This window comes from Diabrotica virgifera, chromosome 4 (assembly GCF_917563875.1).
Source record: "Diabrotica virgifera virgifera chromosome 4, PGI_DIABVI_V3a".
Lineage (NCBI taxonomy): Eukaryota > Metazoa > Arthropoda > Insecta > Coleoptera > Chrysomelidae > Diabrotica > Diabrotica virgifera.
The window spans coordinates 200,411,960-200,427,373 of record NC_065446.1 but is presented as its reverse complement, the minus strand read 5'-3'; the positions used below and the strand labels follow the sequence as shown (position 1 = coordinate 200,427,373).

Sequence of the window (15,414 nt, the reverse complement as noted above, 5' to 3'; positions counted from 1 at the left end):
TTCACTTATTTTGAACACTTATTAAAGGCTTGATTTGCAAAGATACTAAACGATTCACCAAAAATAATATCCAACACCTTACTTGCAAAGGAATACAAGTGAAGTTATACCTGTTTGCCGCAAACTGTTTTTAAAGATTTCGTAAGTAGTCAAACTAGAACCTGCAATATGTCGCCACCAGTATGTTAATTCACCTGTATCTCTTTGCCACTAAATTTTTAGTACTATCTAGTATTATTTTGTGCACTTAACTTAGTTTACAATATTTTGTCACTTGTACCCCTTAGCATCTAATCCCCTCAATTATGTAGCAGATTCGGCTAAGTTTCCGCCAAAAATATGGGCGGAGATGTAGAGCAGAGTGCAGCGGACGAGGTATCCATGTGAGAACTTTAATTCGAGGTTTAACTCGTCATTTTATTTTACCCATCCTCATATTTTTCAATTTTTAAGAGTTTTAGTAGACATTCAATGTGAAACGTATATGTTAAAATTGGAAGAGTACAGAAAAAAGTAAAAAAATATTTATACTCCGATTTTCAAGTTTCTTCAATCAGTTTGTAGGTACCTACACCTACATGTTTTGGTTTCGTTTGTTATTATTCCGATAACAAAAAATGTTTGCTTCATTGTGAATGGAAGCGTTGTATTTTCACCTAACTTTAAAAAATTCTGTGGAAAAATTGGACTGCTGATTTTGTTACATACTCCTTTTGTATTATCCTGGAAATATGCCTAAAAAGTTGCTTTTTGAGTTACCGGAATATCTATTTTCTTGTAAAAGCTGTAAATAAAAACACAGCTTTGAAGGTTTATATCATTAAAATTATCAAACGCAATAAAATTAACAACAAAACAAAACAATTCAATAGCGGGTAGCAAACTACCTCTCGCAGGAACGACTGCTCGAAATATATTTGGTATCGAATAAAGATGTGTTATCCTTGCCTAGGAAGCCCGATATTCCTCTACCAGGGCCATAACTGTACTAAATTTTCTGGAGGCCTAGGATGACGGCGAATAGCTATTTTTAATTCATCCCATAAATTCTCAATAGGATTGAGATATGGGCTGCATGCGGGCCATTCCAATCTTATCAAACCAACCTATATTTAAGATATTTATGAGTCAATCAGTGTTTTTATTTAAAAAAATTGTACAGCTCTTATTGCCCAATAAATGACCGTTTTGGAGTGTAATTTCCAGGGGCAACTCCGAATTGCATGAAAATTTGTATTTAGGGTCTACTTACCCTCCACTTCAAAGTTAAATTTGTGCCGTTGGGTGCTTTTACTTGGGAGTTACCTTTACCCCTTCTCGGGGGGTGAAAAACGCGTGTTTAAAATAAGACCGGAAATGGATAAATTGACTTATTTTAAGCACCTTTTGTTTTATAAAGTTTTTTGCGTAAGTCAATACTTTTCGAGTTATTCGCGATTTAAAATGTTGATTTTTCGACAAAAAAACTACGTTTTCAGACCGTTTTTCCCAAATAACTCAAAAAGTGAATGTTTTATCGAAAAAAATATTTTTAGCAAAAGTGTAACATATAAAAAAACGAAAAAAATGGTATACCATTAAAGTCTACAAATTGAGTAGAAGCAAAGTTGTAGCTCATAAAAAATACGTTCTTATTTGTCTACTTCCAAATCGAATATTTCAACGCGAAATCACCGAAGGAAGAAGCGTTTTTCGGGAAAACCTTATTAACATTTTTAAAGTATCGAAAAAAAGCTTATTATTTGTTTTCTACAAAAGTTTAAATCATCAAAAATAAACGAGTTACACTTAAAAAAAAGTTGGCCCCTTTTTTTTGATAAAAAAAATCGTGAAAACCTCCCTTTATTTATCACCCTAAATGAAATTAATCGTTTGACTTTACCATCTATTTTAACTGTATGTGTATTGTTTATATGATCTGTGAGTTTGAAAGGTTTGAAGTGCTTATTTTTGAAAAATTTGGTTTTATAGTAAAAAAAAAATTTCTAAAAATTTTTGAAAAATTTCATTTTTTCAAAATAACTTAAAAAGTATTAGTGATAAGAAAAATCTTAAAGAGTAAAAAAATGTAGGTTTTGCTATTATAAATACGCTAGTTTCATTTTGTTTCTCCGTAAGAAAAAAATTGGTTAAGATATGGCTGTTCAAAATTTGCATACACTCATGAATTAGTGACCCATTCAAGCTTTCTCAATTATAACTCTTTCAAAAATAAACACTTTAAACCGATGAGACTGACAGATCATATAAAAAATAGATAGGTAAGTAAATTGTTTGTTAAGCGGTAGGGATTAATTTAATTTTGGGAGCTAAACACGGCGAGATTTTCATGATTTTTTACAAAAAAAAGAGGGCCAAGTTTATTTTGAGCGTAACTCGCTTATTTTTAATGCTAAAACTTTTGTTAATAATTAAAAAAAAAGCTTTTTATAAACACTTTAAAAAAGTTTAAATGAGTTTTCCCGAAAAGTGTTTAATTTTTCGGTGATTTCACCTTGAAATATTCGATTTGGAATCAGACGAATAAGAACGTATATTTCATGAGCTACAACTTTGTTTTTATTTAATTGATAGAATTTACGTACACACCATTATCTGGGTTTTTTTATAAGCAACACTTTTGCTAAGGATATTTTTTACGATAAAATATTTACTTTTTGAGTTATTTGCGAAAAACCGTCTGAAAACGTAGTTTTTTTTTGTCGAAAAATCAACATTTTCAATGGCAAATAACTCGAAAAGTATTGACTTACGTAAAAAACTCTATAGAAAAAAAGTTTCTTAAAATCAGTCAATTTATCCATTTCCGGTCTTATCTTGAACGTATGTTTTTTCACCCCCGAGAAGGGGTGAATGTCAGCCCCCAAGTAAAAGCAACCAACTGCACAATTTCAAGTTTGAAGTGGAGGGTAAGTAGAATCTAAATCCAAATTTTCATGCAATTCGGAGTTGCCCCTGAAAATTACATGGTATCGCCGAATTTCCCGTTCATTTACTGGGCTATTACAAGAAAAGTAAGAGCTATTCAGATAATTCAAAAAACAAAATATTAGGCTAATCTCCAGGATGATATAAAAGGAGTATGTAACAAAATCAGTCCCCTAATTCTTCCACAGATTTTTTTAAAGTTAGGAGAAAATACAACGCTCCTACTCACCCCCGTATAAAGCCATCTAAACAAAAAATTTTTGTTACCGGAATAATAACAACGACATCAAAACCTATAGATACCTAAAAACTAATGCAAGAATCTTGAAAGTCGGAGTACAAATAATAAAGTTAACGTTATAAATTGTCAAACTTAAACAAAAATTTTGGGGGCGGAATTTTGTGCCGGTAAGTGTAGCTTATTAATAATACAATTATTGTAAGACAGGATTATTTAACTCTAATAGATTGTTAAAAATTTTTATACACAACATGCAAACGTAATAGTCTAAGATACGATATAAGGTCGATTTGCACCGATCTGTTTAATGGATAAAAATTATTGGATATGTAATTTAGCATGTTAACAATTACAAAAAACAAGGGTTGCCCGATATAAACTTGTTCTAACTATAATTAATTAATAATTAAAAAATTACTTTTTTTTATAAATAAAAACAAATTGATCCGGGCAGATATTATTTCAGATTTTTTAGGTCATTCTAATACAAAAAATGTCTTTTGTAATTTTTCTATAAAGTTTTTCGCTTTCTAGTTATAAACAATTTAAAACTGAAAAAAGAACGAAAGATGACGATTTTCAAGGCTCAAAAACATAAGTATGAAATACCATTTTTGAAATTACGAAGTACCTAAATTCAAGTTCAAACCTTATTCTATCAGTTCTTGATAAGTCTTTTGGACTTATTTTATTCTGAAACATTGTTTTTTAGTTGTTAATGCCCGCCTCCCCATAAGAAACCTTCCTTATAAACAATTCAAAAAATATGTTTTATAATAAAACATTGCTAAAATTCTTGAATTTGTGTACTTGATGATTACAAAAATGATATTTTTTTCTTGTGTTTTTGAGAGTAGAAAATTGTCATCTTTCGTTCTCTATTCAGTTTTAAATTGTTTGTAACTCGAAAACGATTAACTTTACATTACACTAAACCTTTTTTGTTTAGAATGATCCAAAAAATCTGAAATAATATCTGCCTGGGTCGAACTTTTTTTAATTTATGAAAAAAATGTCATTTTTTTAATTACTAATTAATTATAGTTCGAAAAATATTAGATCGGGCAACCCTTGTTTTTTGTAATTGTTAACATGCTAAATTACATATCCAATAATTTTTATCCATTAAACAGATCGGTGCAAATTGACCTTATATCGAATCCTCTACTATAAAAGCGGTTGCTAAGTTTGTTTGTCTAAAATATTTTATATGCTTAACACAACGAGAGAAAAATTTATTAATTGTACGGCACTAATGCATTGAAAAGTAATGATAAATTACATTGTATCTATATTCCTCATTCGAGTTAGTGAATTTCCTATAAGCAACGTTTCGCCAGTAACCAGTTTCTTAAAAAATAAACTCACCTTAAACTTCTTAACAATCCAAACACAAAGAACTTAATATACACTTCACCAATGCACAATTACTTTAACAGTTTTTTATGTTTTGTACTTGTTGATTAACAACGTACACGACCGATTTGAATGAATGAACCGCACAAAGATGTAAAGAAATTTTTTATTCCAAACGAAAGTATCTCGTCGGTCGCCAATCTGTCTGCTACCATTGAGCTACCTGGTTTTCTGATTATATATCCTGCAGAGGTAGCCGTGCTAGGTGTCAAGGCTGAAATCGTCGACCGCGGTCCGACAGCATCACCTGTTTCTTGTATTTGTGACTACCTCTATAATATAATGTACTGTATTGATGACGGTGGAATTGATAGCCACCGCTGAGAGCAAAATTCATCACAAAAGCCAACATAACTAATATGTTTCTTATTAATACAATAACCAAAACTCTGAACTTTACTGAAATTTTTATTGCTTATCACCAGAGTCAGGCAAATATGCAAGAGTGCATTTGCATATTTTTGTATTTTCTTTTGAATTTTGCATATACTGGTATATTTGAAAATAAAGTGCCTGCATATAATAGGTTTTCAAAAGCAATTTATTTGTTGATTCATGGTTCAAATACCTTCCTACCTGATATTTCCAAAATATGTAATATTATTTATTATTCTTATCTTAATCCCTTAACAATTTCTAAATGGGTACCTGAAAATATAAAGTAAAAATTCCCAATAATTAGCCTATTATGGCTTCTTTATGGCTTCTATGGTTTATTGGTCTTTTATTAACTTAGACAGAGTATACAGCAGTGGCGGCTGGTCTGTAAGTGAAGGGGGAGGTCATATCCGGTGGTTCAAGATTTTTTTGGAAAAACAAGACCTACAAATCCCATTTTAAATAATTTCTTATTTCATCTGTATTGGTTTCTTATAATTTATTTTGCAATATGTTGTTTAAATTTAAGCGGATCTTTATTTGACAAGTAAATATGAAATAAATAAAAGGAACAAGTCTTCATTATTAATTGTCAAATAAATCAGATAAATAGTATGATATAATATGTAATTATAACAGCCAGAATATCAACTACTTAAACTCTTCTTCTTCTTCTTTCTCATAATCCTTAGTGCCCTTCAGGGATCTACTTAAACTCAAAACCTAAAATAAATAAAAACTTGCATTTTTATGCGGATTTAAAAAGTAAATCGATTCTTCTTCAATTTAATTTTATTTGGCGTTGGAGTTCATTTATACTAACCACTACCGACATTTTATAAAAATCTATAATAAAATAATATTATTCTCACGAACGCACTTAACTTAACTTTGTAAATTCCGAACTAATCTTACTCCCTGCGTAGATAGTCACGTCTCACTCAACCGTAGATCTACGGTCTACGGTCAATGACCACGATGGTACCAACTTGCATATAAGAGCGTATTTTCGTGAACGTTCGGAATCCCAGTGCTGTATTCTCACAGTGAGGTCAAATAAATTTCTTGACCATCGGAATGTTCGTATTTAGCTGCTTAAGAGTAATATTGCGGTAGTTTCAGTCAAAGATAAATTTGGCTTTTCGGTACTGTCAAACAGCTCGTATTTCATGTTTATTTATCGGTAATCTTTTGGCGGCATCTTTGTCGCTATATTTTACAACAACAAAATGACTGAAAAGTCAATACAATAAAAGCAAAATTTAACTTTGAACGATACTATTGTATTCCGAACATTTTAATACAGAAAATTTTCTTTTTTCAAGGAAATAATTACATTATAATCGTTTGATTGTACAATTATTACAGGGAGGTCATTGACCAATTGACCTAAAGGGATAACCGCCACTGGTATACAGAACAGAAGGACCTCTGTATACTGTGACTTAGGTAAGGAGAATTTCAATGTAGTTTATATATTGAACTTGAGCAGTTATTTTTGGAGTGTACACTATGTACAGGGTGATAAAAAACATGTGTGGGCAGTTTAGCAAATGTTTTCTTCCGTTAGCTGTTCCCAATGACATAATATTTGCTTTTTCTTTTAGATGCTGCACCTTACATGGTTAAAGTAGGAAACAGTTTAAAAATTTTTTATCCACGTGTAGTACATACAAGCTTGCCTATTAGCACATGGTTTAAATAGGGGCGCAGAAGAAATTAGAAATAAATGTCCTCGTGTTAATAATTTAATTTTAAATGTGAAAAAAATATTTCTTAAGGCACCTACATATAGGAACTCAATTGAATAAAGAACATTTGCCGAATCTTCCTCTTCCACCAAAACCTATTTTTACTAGACGGCGAACTTGGTTAGAGGTTGTCATGTTTTGTGCAGAAAATTTGGCTGAATTAAAGCCAGTAATAATGTAATTATCTGACGATTCTTCCGAACCACCTTCACTTTTCAAAGAATTGCTGAAAAATAAAATAGTACCATAACAACTTTCATATATAAAATCAAACTGTGATTTTGTGCCAAATTGCATCCCTCAGCTACGTACTGGATATAAGTTTATCTTTAATTGAAGTAGTTAAACTTATAAAGGAATTTGAACGATCAACATTGTTGAGGATGAAATTAGCAAAGGCATTTAAAAAAAATTAATTCAGTCATTAATAAAATTATACTGGCTTCATATTTCTATTTAAGGCTGCAAATGTTTTAAATGGGGTGTTTGATGAAACACTAAATTAATAATGTAGAGGCTGAAGTTTCAAATAATATTAAAAAGCCTCCGCTCCTATAACTTAGGTGTATATAGAACGGAGTTTTTGTATACCGGGTGATGAATTGGAACACGGGCCATAGGAAACTCAATGTAAAATTCTAAACTTTTGAATTAATGCTTCCCTAATTATTTTACATCAAAAGTCATAAGAAACTATTTGTAGAGAATTGAAATCTGTATTGAAAACAACTGTTAATATTTTTCTACGAATAATAATTATTCAAAATTTTGTAAAAATATAATACAATTTTCAGAGAAATACGCCAAAGTTACGCCACACACAGTGCAATAATGTGTATAAAATTGCATTCGGTGACAATGAATTTATTATATTAACAATTTGAACTGTCAATTTCTTTATTTATTTTATCATTTATTGTTTAAAACACAATAAAGTTGATCAGATACCCTCAGTTAAGGAGAAAGTATTAATAATAAAGATATTTTCTTCAGTCAATAGTGTTCTCACTGTCAGTTAAATAGTAACGTGTGGCCTAACATGCCCACACATACCTACTGCGGTAAATACATTATATTTTTCAAAATTTTGGAATGTGTTGAAATCGTAGAACAATTGTAACTTTGGTTTTTAATGCAGATTTCAGTCCTCTACAAATAACTTCTCATGACATTTGATGTAACAAAATTAGGGAAGCAGGAATTCAACAGTTTAAAATTTTACATTGAGTTTCCTATGGCCCGTTTTCCGATTCACCACCCTGTATACAAAAATATGTATTCATATCATGATAGGCGACATTACTTTTTGTTCCAAAATTTTGAACAACTTATCGTCACATATTGTTTTTTAAATAAATGATCATGAATATATTTATCTAATTAAAATAATTGCTTAAAAGTTTTGTTTTATTTTATAATAATATCAAGCTTACAACTAATATTTTATGGAGTTATTATATTTATACAGTTCATGAAGTGCACATTTTGTTTAAAAAAATGAATATACATGCATATTTGACACAAATAATATATGCATACACATGCATATTTGACATAAATAAATGCATATGCTAAGGTGACCAACTATTTTTTGTTCAAAAAGAGTACACTTCGCAAGTATTTCATAGGTGAAAAAAAAAAGAAGAAAAAACGATAAAAACTTTATTTTCTTAAAAAAAAAATTATTTTTCTTTGGAGTGGATTTATTTGCTAAATAAGGTTGTTCGTCTAATTTTTCAATTTTTCTTCATTTAAATATAAATTTACTCTTCGAATTTCTTCAAAGAAATTACAATGGACGAAACTCTTTTACCACCCTGATGACGTGCCGGAAAGAGCAAGGCAATATGCGTGCGTGAAATTCAAATCACTGTCAAAATAATTTTAAATATTTAATTAATAAAATTGAAATAAAATAATCTAAAAAATGTTTTAGAAATACAAATGAGTATAAAATTATCCAAATGAGTACTTTCAGAGTACAGGATTTGAAAAGAGTATGGTTTGCGAAAAAAGAGTACAAAACTCAGTAAATGAGTACAGTTGGTCACCTTACATATGCATGCATATTTGACAGAAATAATATGCATATATATGCGCATATACCTTACTTTTGAGCCTTCATATTTGCCTGACTTTGCTTATCTATCACAGAACAGTTAAAAAATTAATCACTTTTATAAATTAATCTCTCAGAGTTATTCGTGCTTCATGTTTTATTTCTGTTAAGTCTAGTCGCAACATAGGGGGTCCAGTGGGCACTTTTAGCTCACCGCGATTTGATGGTGGTATACGTTTTTTTGAGTCGCTGAATCCAATGGAAGTAGTCTGGAAGCCCAAATGTGGTACGTTTAATTGTTATTAACAAATTATGGTAAAATTCGGTGTTTTTCAGGAATTATTAGAAGTCCTGTAAATAAATTGATAGTGTTAAAGTTTTCTCTGGGGTATTTTTGGTCGTTGAATCGAATGCGAGTAGTCGCGAATACTCAAAATAATTTGTAATTTTGTTCATAACAAAATAATTTAGTTTATTCGCCGAAAAGCTCGAAATGCGCTATCTACAGTAAGTTTGTAGTTTTTTCATAGTATTTTTATACGCTAAATCGATTTACCCTAGTCGTGATAGCTTAATACACGTTCCGACTTTGTTATTAATAAATTATTGCAAAAATAACGGTTTACAGTAAGTTTACTCACGGTTTTTGCTCTAAATTCTAAAAAAACCACTTGGATTGACATGAAATTGGGCACACCCGTAGCTAACATGTCAAGTAAGACAAGTAATATTGTGCCGATGTCTGCTTTTACCCTGGGGGTGAGTGTCACCCCTTTTCGGGGGTGAAAAAAGAAACCTTTAAAATAAGTACGAAAGTGGATAAACTGATTAATTATAAGCAACTTTTGTTTTATACAGTTTTTTCACTAAGTCAATACTTTTCCGAGTTATTTGGTTTTTTTGTTGAAAAATGAACAGTCAGTCGCAAATAAATCGAAAAGTATTGACTTAGTGAAAAAACTCTAAAGAACAAAAGTTGCTTAGAATTAATCAGTATATCCAATTCCGGACTTATTTTAAAGGTTTCTTTTTTCAACTCGAAACGGGGTGGAACTCACCCCCAGGTTAAAAGCACACATCGGCACAATATTACTTGTTTTGCTTGACATGTTAGCTACGTGCATGCCAAATTTCATGTTATTTCAAGCCGTTTTTAAAATTTAGAGCAATAACCTTGAGTAAACGTACTATAAACCGTTATTTTTGCAATAATTTATTAATGACAAAGTCGGAACATGGCTTAAACTATGGCGACTACTTAGTGGAAATCGATTTAGTGTATAAAAATACTATAAAAAAGACAACAAACTTGCTGTAGATACCACATTTAGAGATTTTCGGCGGATAAACAATTCTTTTGTTATTAACAAAATAAGAACACATTTTGAGTAATCGCGACTAGTCGCATTCGATTCAGCGACCAAAAATACACCAGGGAAGACCTTAATACTATCAATTTATTTACAGGGCTTCTAACAATTCCTGAAAAATACCTAATTTTACCAGAATTTGTTAATAACAATTAAACGCACCACATTTGGGCTTCCAGACCACTTCCATTGGATTCAGCGACCCAAAAACCCTATAATACCACCATCAAATCGCGGCGAACTAAAAGTGCCCACGGGACTCAATATGTTGCGACTAGACTAGTTTTGCCTCTAGATTCACAGAAGCCAATTTGAAACAAAAACCTAAATATAAAAAACAATTATAAACATAATATTGTGTTTATGGGTGTCTGCGTAACTTGGAACCATATGGGAAACTTTTTTAATATCAATTTTACAAAAAAAAGTAATTCTTTATAAAGTGCTCTGCATAGTCTAAAACCTAAGATGCAATCATCAGATATCACATTTTGTCAACAGTATACGAGGTATGTCAAAAAATATGAATTTCGCTCAAGAGCAAACTACCTTTATATTTCAAAATATCAAAAAAGTTTACTATGAAAAGTTATTTGTAATTAAAAACCATATTCAAATATGCAATAACAGCCTTCTACTTGAAAAAAAAAATTCTGAAATTTTCCTAAATTACCGATTCCGAACATCATTTTTATTTATTAGATATACAGGGTGTCCCGAAAAGATTGGTCATAAATTATATCATAGATTATGGGGTCAAAAATAGGTTGATTTAACCTGATTTACCTATATACAATAGTGCACACAAAAAAAGTTACAGCCCTTTGAAGTTACAAAATGAAAATCGTTTTATTTTCATATATCGAAAACTCTTGTAGATTTTTTATTGAAAATGGACATGTGGAATTCTTATGGAAGCAACATCTTAAAAAAAAAATTAAAGTGAAATTTGTGCACCCCATAAATATTTTATGGGGGTTTTGTTCCCTTTAATCCCCCCAAACTTTTGTGTACGTTCCAATTTAATTATTATTGTGGCACCGTTAGTTAAACACAATGTGTTTAAAACTTTTTTGCCTCTTACTACTTTTTCGATAAGGCAGTGTTTATCGAGATATTTTGAATATTTATCGAATCCACCACATATTGTTATATGGTCAAGTACGATTCTAGAAACTTGTTAATATAATCTGAAAATTTATTTATAATTTATATTTTTAGGTATATTTTGAAAAAGAAGCCACATCTCGATACAAGGTGACTTATCAAAAAAAGACTAAGAGGCAAAAAAGTTTTAAAAATACTGTGTTTAACTAATGGTACCGCAATAATAGTTTATTTTAAACGTACACAAACATTTGCGGGGTTTAAAGGAACAAAACCCGCACAACTTTTTTATGTAAACATATTAAAAAAGAAGGCGCATCTCGATAAAAACTGGCTTATCGAAAAACTAGTAAGAGGCAAAAAAGTTTTATAAACCTTGTGTTTAACTAATGGTACCACAATAATGAATTAATTGGAACGTACACAAAAGTTTGGGGGGGGGGGGGGATTAAGGGAACAAAACCCCCATAAAATTTTTATGGGGTGGAAAAATTTCAGTATAATTTTGTTTTAAGATGTTCCTGCCATAAGAATGATACGTGTCCACTTTCAATAAAATATCTCTAATAGTTTTCGATATATTGAAAAAAATCGATTTTCATTTTGTAACTTCAAAGGGCTGTAACTTTTTTTATGAGCACATTTGTACTAAGGTAAGTTAGATTCAATCGAACTATTTTTGACCCCAGAATGTGTGGTATAATTTATGACCAATCTTTTTGGGACACCCTGTATAAAAACTCTTTTATTAATAAAAAATTTTAGGAAAAAAAGTTATTCTTCATAAAAATCTGTGCATGGTCTAAACCTCAAGATGCAACCATCAGTTATCCAACTTTGTTAATTTTATACGAGGTGTGTCAAATAATATGAATTTAGAAATAATTGTTTCTAAATTCTTTCTAAATTCATATTATTTGACACACCTCGTATAAAACTAACAAACTTGGATAACTGATGGTTGCATCTTGAGGTTTAGACCAGGCACAGATTTTTATGAAGAATAACTTTTTTTCCTAAAATTATTAATAAAAGAGTTATTACATGTCTAATAAATAAAAATGATGTTCGGAATCGGTAATTTAGTAAAATTTCAGAAATTGTTTTTTCAAGTAGAAGGCTGTTATTGCATATTTGAATATGGTTTTTAATTACAAATAACTTTTCATAGTAAACTTTTTTGATATTTTGAAATATAAAGGTAGTTTGCTCTTGAGCGAAATTAATTTTTTTTTGACATACCTCGTATACTGTTGACAAAATTTGATATCTGATGATTGCATATTAGGTTTTAGACTATGCAGAGCACTTTATAAAGAATGACTTTTTTTCGTAAAATTGATTTTAAAAAAGTTTCCCATATGGTTCCAAGTTACGCAGACACCCTGTATACACTTGTCGCACAAAGTATTGCATAAATGTATTAAGTCTAGAAGTTTTGATTAGTATCTCCTAAATATTTTTTGGAGATGCTAGGGAATGAAACGTAGTAATATTTAACAGTGTTTTATTCCAGTAGAATGAAAAATCAAAGACTAACAGGTCAAAAAAATAAGAATAACAATTATTCAACAAATACAAATCTACGAAATAAGAAATTTCAAAGACAAATTGAGCATTTTAGTATCTGATATTGCTACCTTTGGCTCTAATGACGTCCCTCATCCTGTGTGAGAGGCTTTTTATCAGAGACCGTATTATGTACTTCAAATACCAAATGTCCCATTCTTTTGTTAAAGCATTTCTCAGTGAATCAAAGTTATATCGAACGACGATACGGGCTCTTATACGTCTTTATAGGTACTTCCAAACATGCTCAATTGGGTTTAAGTCTGGGCTAACTGCTGGCCAATCCAGAACTTGAATACTAACCTCTTGCAGATATTGCATAGTTATTCTAGCAACGTGCGGTATTCTAGCAACTCTAATAATTTATACAAAAGGTACGACATTTTCTTCAAGAATCTCTCTTACATACCGATCACCTGTCAGGGACCACCTAAGAAATACTGTTAATTCTGTATGACTTGCAAAGCAGATGCCTGCCTATATCATAATCGAGCCACCTCCGAAATTTCTGGCTGCTCTTATGCTACACTGAGCAAATCGCTCATCGGTGCGTCTTTAAACTGGAATACGTCTGTCGGCTTCACAAAGTGCAATTCCTTGCACTCCGCGGAAAATACTTTATTCTTTATGTTCCATTTTGGTGACAATGTCACCGAATTTATCAAAATTTTTAGTCCTTTGCGCAGATGAATGACAGTTAACGGCATCCAGCAGGTTTTTTATGAAGCGTCCAACACATACTCAAATAAAATGAAGGATGAAGAAACGACCGTTAAACAGGAAAAAGGAAGGGATGTGTATGAACTCCTTCTGTCAAATATACAGGGACTAAATCAATTTAAAATGGATTGTTTATATGCTGATTATCAGGACTCTGATTTAAAATTTCTTTGTATTACTGAGACGTCGTCAGTGGATGACGAGGTGATTAACAACTATAACTTTTCAAATTTTAAAATTGTAAATTCTTTTAGTAGATCTCAACATAAATGTGGTGGCGTTGCAGTTTGGGCAAGAGATGATATGAAGGTTAGTTCCATTTTACTCGATCATTTCTGTGTTAAAAAAGACATTGAGGTATGTGGACTAAAGTGGAATTATAACTCAGATCAACACAAAATCTTAGTATGCTACAGAACTCCAAAAGGTAATTTTGAGCTATTTTATGAAAAACTTAATCTTATTTTGAATTCAAATTTTAAACCTCATCAATTCTTATTTTTGACAGGCGATTTTAATGTAAATTCCATGACACTTAGCAATTCACATAAATTTACTGGTCTCCTATCATCTTATGGATTGTCTCCCAGGAACTTTACACCTACAAGGTCGACTTCTACATGCAGAAATATCTTGGATCAGGTATATACAAATTGTGATGATTGTACAGGTACTGTAAATTTAAATACTGAATCAGATCACGATATATTTCTTATGAGGTTAAAATTTATTGAACTAACTATGACATCAGTGCAAAATACTTTCAGAGTAACACATGAGGGCGCTATAAATACATTCAACAATCTCTTAAGTAAAGAGACATGGCAAGATGTTTATCATGCAACTGATGTTGAGAGTAAATATAATGCCTTTCATGATAAATTACAGTTCTATTTCAATATTGGTTGTCCTATGAAAACAACCAAACTTTACAAAAACATAAAAACATGGGTAACAGAAGAAGTAAAATATTCTTCAAATAGTCTCAAGGATTTGTATAGTTTGGGTAAATCATACCTTGAGCTAAAACCTCTATATAGACACAAAAAATATCAGCACAAAATTCTTGTTGAGACAACAAAAAGTCAGTTTTATTTTAACAAGATCTCTGAATTTTCTACCAAAAACAAAACCACATGGGCTGTCATAAATGAACTTAATGGCAAACAAAAATCTCACAAAAATATATGTCTAAAAATAGAGGATACTAAAATCACAGATTCGGATATAATATCAAATAAATTTAATAATTATTTTATAAATGCACCAGAAGATTTAATTAGTAAAATAATTAAACCAATTTTAATTTTCAGTTATCCAATGATTTTGTTCAAAATAGTTTATTCCTATCTTATATAACAGAGGAAGAAACCTTAGATATAATTAAATATAAAATTAAAAAATAAAGCATCGTGTGGTTTTGATGAAATGTCAGGTATAGTAATAAAGAAAATTGCTTTTCACATTTTGACTCCACTTGCTCACATTATAAATGCTTCTTTCAGTAGTGGTGTTTTTCCTAGTATGCTGAAAACGTCCATTATTTCACCGGATTCTGAGTTAATCTCAAATTATCGACCATTATCTGTTCCATCAGTGCTATCTAAGATTATTGAATATGCAATGCTAAACCAACTTTTGTCGTTTTTAGATATCAACCAAGTTATCACAAAACATCAACATGGATTTCGAAATAAATTTTCTACTTCCACAGCCATTAACAATTTCTATTAGGAAGTTTTAATTTCAATTGAAAATAGTGAAAATCCAACTACCAGTTTTTGTGACCTCAGTCGTGCTTTTGATTGTGTACAACACGATGTACTCTTCGATAAATTGTGCAGATATGGCGTTAGGGGAATTGCCCATAGTTGG

At 30.8% G+C, this 15,414-nt stretch overlaps 1 protein-coding gene across 2 annotated transcripts in view; it reads right to left on the bottom strand.

Moving 5' to 3' along the window:
• LOC126884065 (venom allergen 5 2-like) overlaps positions 1-4,797 on the bottom strand; it is a 350,744-nt gene extending 345,947 nt beyond the window's left edge. The window contains exon 1 of one of the 2 annotated variants that reach the window (XM_050649852.1): positions 4,538-4,797. The gene's annotated coding sequence lies outside the window, so the exon portion shown is untranslated. The remainder of the gene's footprint in view (positions 1-4,537) is intronic. The other variant, XM_050649851.1, reaches the window with a different exon arrangement.
• Between the last annotated feature and the right edge of the window lie 10,617 nt (positions 4,798-15,414).